Source organism: Salvia splendens, chromosome 11, assembly GCF_004379255.2.
Source record: "Salvia splendens isolate huo1 chromosome 11, SspV2, whole genome shotgun sequence".
NCBI classification, from domain to species: Eukaryota; Viridiplantae; Streptophyta; class Magnoliopsida; order Lamiales; family Lamiaceae; genus Salvia; species Salvia splendens.
In genome coordinates, this window is record NC_056042.1 from 16478472 (window position 1) to 16486339 (window position 7868).

Consider the following 7868-nt stretch of genomic DNA (forward strand, 5'->3'; position numbering starts at 1 on the left):
CTTGGAATTGGGCTTTTATTTCATCAACTAAAAGCATCATGGACTCCTTTATCTTCTTAGCTCTAGCTCTTGTAATTGGTCCACTTTGAATGATCAATGGATCCATCTTCTTGTCTTTGTAGATCAGCTTGGGTGTAGCTCCATCATTCCCTTCTTCTTCAAGAGGATTCGTCCTCGAATCTAATTCACCAACATAAGGAGATAAATCAGAAACATTGAAAGTAGCACTTACATTAAACTCACCAGGTAAGTCAAGTTTGTAAGCATTATCATTGACTTTACCAATCACTTGGAATGTTCCATCTCCTCTTGGCTGCAACTTAGACTTTCTTTTCGAAGGAAATCTCTCCTCTCTCATATGCAACCAAACCCAATCTCCCGGCTCAGAGATGACTTGTTTCTGTCCCTTGTTGGCTTGCTTTGCATATTGTTCTGTCCTCTTTTCAATGTTGAGTCTTACCCTTTCATGCAATCTTTTCACCATTTCAGCCTTAGCTTTTCCATCAAGACTTGCACGATCTTCAATAGGTATTGGAATCAAATCTAGTGGGCTCAATGGATTAAAACCATACACAACTTCAAATGGAGAAAAGTTAGTAGCAGAATGAACACTTCGATTATAAGCAAATTCAGCAAAAGGTAAGCATTCCTCCCAACTTTTCAAGTTCTTTTTAACTAAAGTTCGTAGTAATTGAGACAAAGTCCTATTAACTACTTCAGTTTGTCCATCAGTTTGTGGATGACAAGTAGTAGAAAACAAGAGTTTAGTTCCTAACTTATTCCACAACACTCACCAAAAATGACTGACAAATTTAACATCTCGATCACTCACAATTGATCTAGGAACACCATGCAAACGGACAATTTCTTTAAAGAACAAATCAGCGATATGAGATGCATCATTAGTTTTGTGACATGGAATAAAATGTGGCATTTTTTAAAACCTATCAACAACCACAAAAACTGAATCTCTACCTCTTTTTGTTCTTGGCAAACCAACAACAAAGTCCATTGAAATATCCTCCCAACGTGCACTGGGAATTGGTAACGGTTTGTACAAACCATGTGGGTGTGATTTAGACTTGGCTTGCATGCAAGTTATGCATCTTTTACAAATTCTTTCAACATCCACACGCATTTTAGGCCAAAAGAAATGTTCATGCAAAACATCCATTGTCTTATGGACTCCAAAATGCCCCATTAAACCACCACCATGTGCTTCACGCACAAGCAATTCACGCATAGAACCTTTAGGAATGCACAGTTTATTTTCTCTAAACAAATAGCCATCATGCCTATAGAACTTGTCAAATGCAGCATGCTCACAAGCTAAATAGATAGAAGAAAAGTCCGGGTCATTATCATACATTTCCTTAATCAACTCAAAACCAAGCAACTTAGAACTCAAATTAGTGATCAAAATGTACCTCCGAGACAATGCATCAGCCACAATGTTTCAATGAATTCCACCCACTTAACATGTCTCTTGCTAAGCTTACCTTGACCTTTCAAGTACTTGAGAGATTCATGATCTGTATGAATTACAAACTCTCTAGGCCACAAGTAATGCTGCCATGTTTCCAAAGCTCTAACCAACGCATATAACTCCTTGTCATACGTTGGATAGTTCAATTGAGCTCCTTTCAACTTTTCGCTAAAGTAAGCGATTGGCTTTCCATCCTGCAACAATGTTATCAAAGTTAGGCAAAGAAAGAATCGGTGCAGTTGTAAGTTTTTCTTTAAGGAGATTAAAAGCATGCTCTTGTTTTTCTCCCCAATAAAAACAAACATCCTTTTTCACAATTTCATTCAAAGGTGCAGCAATTGTAAAATCCTTGACAAACCTCCTATAAAAACTTGCAAGACCATGAAAACTTCTAACTTGTGCTACATTTTGAGGAATTGGCCATTCTAAAATAGCTTTCACCTTCTCCTTTTCCATTTCAATCCCATTAGCACTTATAACAAAACCAAGAAAAACAACTTTATCCATGCAAAATGAACACTTCTTGAGATTAGCATAAAATGATTCTTTTCTTAAGGTGTCCAAAATAGCATGCACATGGTTAAGATGTTCATCCACATTTTTGCTATAGACAAGAATATCATCAAAATAAACAACCACAAATTTTCCAATGAATTTTCTCAAAACATGGTGCATCAATCTCATGAAAGTGCTTGGTGCATTAGTTAAACCAAAAGGCATGACTAACCACTCATATAGACCAAATTTTGTTTTAAAGGCTGTTTTCCATTCATCTCCTTCTCTAATGCGAATTTGATGATAACCACTTTTCAAATCGATCTTACTAAACACAACAGATCCATGCAATTCATCGAGCATATCATCTAGCCTAGGAATAGGATAGCGATACTTTACAGTGATTTTGTTGATTGCTCGACAGTCGGTGCACATCCTCCATGATCCATCTTTCTTAGAAACAACAATTACCGGCACAGCACATGGACTCATGCTCTCACGGATTTTTCCTTTCTCCAACAACTCTTGCACTTGCCTTTGAATTTCCTTAGTCTCTTCGGGATTGGCCCTATAGGCTGGTCGGTTTGGTAGAACTGCACCGAGAACAAAGTCAATTTGATGTTCAATACCTCTTAATGGAGGTAATCCACTTGGTTCGTCCTCGGGAAAGACATCCTCAAATTCTTGTAAAAGAGACACAAAAGTACTTGACAAAGAAGTGGTTAATTCGTTAGTGGTAAACAAAGACTCTTTGTACACTAAGATGAAAACACTCTTTTCTTTAACTATTGCACTCTTTATTTCTTTTGCTCTCACATAGAAATTCTTTTTTTCTTTTCCCTCATTCTTACTTTTCTCTCGACTCTTTTCACTCGACTCTTTTTCAATGCCCTCGCTTTTTTTTCTCTCAACCTCACGAGCTCTCCTTGCTTGAGATAATTTCTGTTGATCTTCTTGAACTTGTTGAGGTGTCAAAGAGACAAGCATGATAGACTTGTTGTTGTGCTTGAAGGTGTAGTGGTTGTGAAATCCATCATAAGTCACTCTACAATCAAACTGCCATGGCCTCCCCAAAAGAATGTGACTAGCATGCATTGGCACAACATCACAAAGAACATCATCTTTATAATTGCCAATTGAAAACGAAATTAGAACTCGCTTAGTCACTCGAATTTCTCCACATTCATTAAGCCATTGTAGCTTGTACGGATTAGGATGTTTTTCCGTTGTTAAGCTCAACTTTTCCACCATTTCAGAACTTGCAACATTTGCACAACTACCACCATCAATAATCATTATGCAAAGTTTTTTTTTTTTTTTTTTTTTTTTTTAAATCAAACACCTTCACGGTGGAGGGTTCGTGGGTCCCTCATCCCTATATTTCAAAAGTGGTTGAATACAAAACGTGGCCACACCCGAAAGTGGTGTGCCTAAACGAAAATTAGGAGTAGTATGCTGTCCGGTTCCACAAGCCCGGACCACATCATACTCCCTTTCAAAAGGTAAACTACAATTCAACAAAAGAAAGACTATATCCCTTTCCACCAAAACTCGAGCCTATTCTTCCTCTTCATTATGGGCCCGAATGTTCGGGATACCCATTGCATCCATCCTAATCATCGCTGTGAGGTGCCTTGGTGCCGTGAGGGCATTCATACGCCAGTAGTCATTTCTTTCTAATCCCATTTTGGCGAGGAGATCTCCTGCTCTATTCCCTTCCCGGTGGATGAAGGTGATACGGGTGTCTTGTTGGCGCTTGAGGATTGCTAGTCGTGCCATCACCCGACTAATATGGGCCGGTCCCCAGTGCGTGCCATTTAGGAGCTTAACCGCTTGTTGTGCATCCGACTCAACCCAAATAGGCCTTCTGAATTCTGCGGCGAGCGTCAACCCGAATTGGATGGCCAGAAGCTCCGCTTCGAGGGCTGAGTGGGCCTCGAGTGGGGAGGTAAAGGCTGCAAGCATGTTGCCCTCGTGGTCACGAACAAGACCTCCCCCCCCGGCTTTATCCGTTGCCTCCATGTATGCTCCGTCAGTGTTGAGTTTGATCCACGGTTCATCCGGCGGGTTCCATTTGACCACCATCGCGAGGGGCCTGGTCCTTCGTGGCTCGGCCTGACTCGGGACGTTGATCTTGAGGCGGACTCCTTTCCAATGCTTCGGTTTGTAGAATCCATTGGCCATGCTATTTCTAAGGAACATTTGCACTTGCCATACCACATTGAAAGGCTTAAATTGCACCGATTGATGACGACTCCTGTTTCGCTCAGCCCAAATGAACCAAAGAATAAGGTACGGCATCGCCCGGCTGAGGTGTTTCTTACCGGGTTGTTGGACTCTCCGTGCCCAAACTTCGAGCCTCTCTGGGATGGTGTCATTGATCCGGAGAGGTGGTGAAGATCCCTCGAACCAGGAGTCAAACTCCCTCCACACACCTCGGGCGCCAGCCCCTTGGATGAAGAGATGCTGCAGTGATTCGATGCCCGGTCTATGAGGGCAGCATTGGCACTTAGATGCCATCTCCATTCTCCTCCACTGTAGCTTCGTATCCACCGGAATTCGGTTGGATAGGAGTCTCCAAATGAAGATAGCAATAGAAGACGTGAGGCCTGCTTTCCATAAGTCATCAAGGCCTTGGATGATAGGTCTTTGAGTTCGGATGGTCTCCCAAGTTGATGCTAGTGAGAACTCCCCATTGTGTGAAAGCCTCCATCTCGGCACATCCGGCCCCTCCGGGATGATTGGCGTGTCAAGGATCTTCCGGACGATGCAAAGTTTACCTTGGACCAAACACCTTGTGTGGAAGATGTTCTCCCTTTGTTGATCATCGTTTCTGTTTTGCATGTTTAGAGCCCTTCGAACCACCAAAAGTTCTCCATGTTCTGGTCCAATCTCCTCCAATTGTCTATCCTCCTCCTCATCATCATCATCTTCACGTTCACTTTCAGATTCTATCTCTCCATTTGGCTTCAAAATCATCACCCATTTGTTTGGACATTGAGATGCAATGTGTCCAACACCTTGACAACGAAAAACATTTGATATCTCTATTTCGAGTAGAAGTAGAAGTAGAAATACCTTTACCCTTCTCAAATTCTTTGGACTTGGATGTCGACGCTTCATTTTGGGGTTTAGAACCTGCCCCAAAATTGGATTTGGATGAAGTCCACTCTTTTGTCCTTGAAGAATGAGAAATTGTTGAAAAATTCTTTTGGATTGTTCCCTTCTTCTTCAATTGTCCCTCCACCTTCATGGCCATATGAACCATGTCCTCCAACTCCACATAGTGTTGAAGCTCTACAATGTTTGCAATCTCCCTATTCAGCCCACATAAGAATCGAGCCATAGTTGCTTCTCTATCTTCTTCAACATTTGCCCTAATCATGGCAATCTCCATGTCTTTGTAGTACTCATCAACAGATTTAGTACCTTGTTTCATAGATTGTAATTTTTGATACAATTCACGAAAATAATGAGAAGGTACAAATCTCTTACGCATTATGCTTTTCATTTCTTCCCAAGTCGAAACCGGTCTTCCTCCATATCGCCTTGTACTAGTTGTCAATTGATCCCACCAAACTATAGCATAGTCAGCGAATTCAATAGCAGCAAGTCTAACCTTTTTCTCCTCGGAATAGTTGTGACATTCAAAAATGAGATCCACCTTTCTCTCCCACTCCGAGTAAGCTTCGGGGTCACTCCTTCCTTGGAATGTTGGGATCTTCAGTTTGATGCTTCTCAAATCACCATCCACTTCATTTGTACGCCCTCTTCTACCGCTTCCACGTCTCTCATTTCGATGCCTATATGAAGCATCATCTTCTCCTCCACTCTCTTCCTCCTCGTTATTATTTTCATTTGTTGCCTGAACTTCTAGCCTCTCCAACCGCCCTGAAACACTTTCCAGAATCCGTGCAAACCTTGCAAATTGTTGTTGCATGGCTTTCAACGTAGGATCAACTGGAATATGATCGTCAGTAGAATCCATCCTCACAGTTCACTCGTGTATCACACAAAAAATAAACCTTTTTTTTTTTTTTTTTTTTTTTTTTTTTTTTTTTTTTTTTTAATAAAACACCCCGAGGGGCGGAGGGTTGAGGCGGACCCACACCTGTGCATTACCAAAAACCAATCGAAACAGCCAACCATACACCGAGTCGCCCAAAAGTGACGACTCGCCAAGACATGACAAATTAGAGTACAAAGAGGGCCTCCCTAGCAACTAGGATGGTCATCTATCTACTCTCAAAATTCCTATTACAATTTGATGCAACCTTTGCATCCCCAACGACCTTTGTCCATCACCTAGTTAAGGCCCACAATAGGGATACCTCCGCAAGGGACATGCCCTCCTGGGTCAAGGACCTCGATGGTGCCCTCTATCTCCCGGTTGGGGGGCCCACATGCGACACTCATGGAGCAAATGCTCGAGTCACTCGCACCCGATGGGACACTCCCAAATGTCACCGTAGCAACATTCTCCTTCAAATGCCAATCATCACCGTTTGGAGCCTTGGTGTGCATACCGCCCTCATGTATCTTTCCCTTCCTCTTCCTCAACACCAATTGGAAGCCATCCTTGTCCACACTTGGGTGACTCCTACTAGCCACCCTTGGCTTTGCCGATCCCGCACCCGATGTACCCTCAATGTTCTCCGCATGGTTGTTACAATCTTTGGCTTTTACCTCCCCTCAAATAAACCTCACAAAACACTCGTGTATATCACTCGTTGGCTTTTACCTCCCCTCAAATAACCTCACCTCTCAAGCCTTTTACCACTCTTTCTCTTTTGCAAAGAAAACACAAGTATAAAACAAATCAAGAACAAACAAGAAAAAATAGCAATTAACCAACTTTAGCCCTTTAATGAAGGATGAAAGGAAATGGTTGAGAAAATGATGTGAAAAATGTATTTGGTTTTTTTTTTCTGGTTTTTTTTGTTTGCTTCTTTTTGTAAAGCAAAAAAAGATAATGGATAAAAGAAGGTAAAGATGTTTACTATATGTACTTTTTTTTTGGCCCCTTTTTTTTTCTTTTTGCAACAACTAGATAAAATGAAGATAAAGTTGTGCTAGCCTTTCTCACTTTTTTTTCGATTTTTTTTTTGAAACTAAGATATGAATGTAAGGTAAAGCTAAGAATAGATCAATACCAGATGGCTCGTGATACCAAATGATATGGATTGGGATAGGACGAAGGACCCGTTGGATATATTGATCCAAGAACCCCACGTATAAGGTTTGGCAGCGGACTCCCTTGATTGATAATCTGGTTTGATCCACTTCCAGAGCTTGGAAAACCTCGACCCGTTGGCTATATGATCATCCAAGAACCTCGGTATGGTTGAACGCCACAAGAACTTGCTCAAAGTATGTTGATAAGTTCCAAATAAGTGAAAAACTCTACAAAGAGAATTCAACTCACAAGACAAAGTCTATTTTCGTATTTGATCAATGGTGTCCTCAAATGACATGCTTACAAGGCTATTTATAGGCTAGAATGGACTCTTGAAAGACTCATATCATTAGTACAACTTAAAACCTTTAGAATGACTCATAATAAGTGAAAAGTAACTCCTAAACTATTGGTGTGACTTTAAGACATCTAAAGTCACTTATTTAACTCAAAAAGTAACTTAAAAATGACTCTTCATTTTGGTTGCTCCAACTTGGACGAAAATGCATCATGTATCTTCAATTTGGGCATCCAAAATGTGTTATATAGTGACTCAAAACTTCATGCATTGGGCTGCCCACTAACTTGAATAATATTCACCATTTGGCCCAATGTAGATTGGTCTTGGAATTGGGCTTTTATTTCATCAACTAAAAGCATCATGGACTCCTTTATCTTCTTAGCTCTAGCTCTTGTAATTGGTCCACTTTG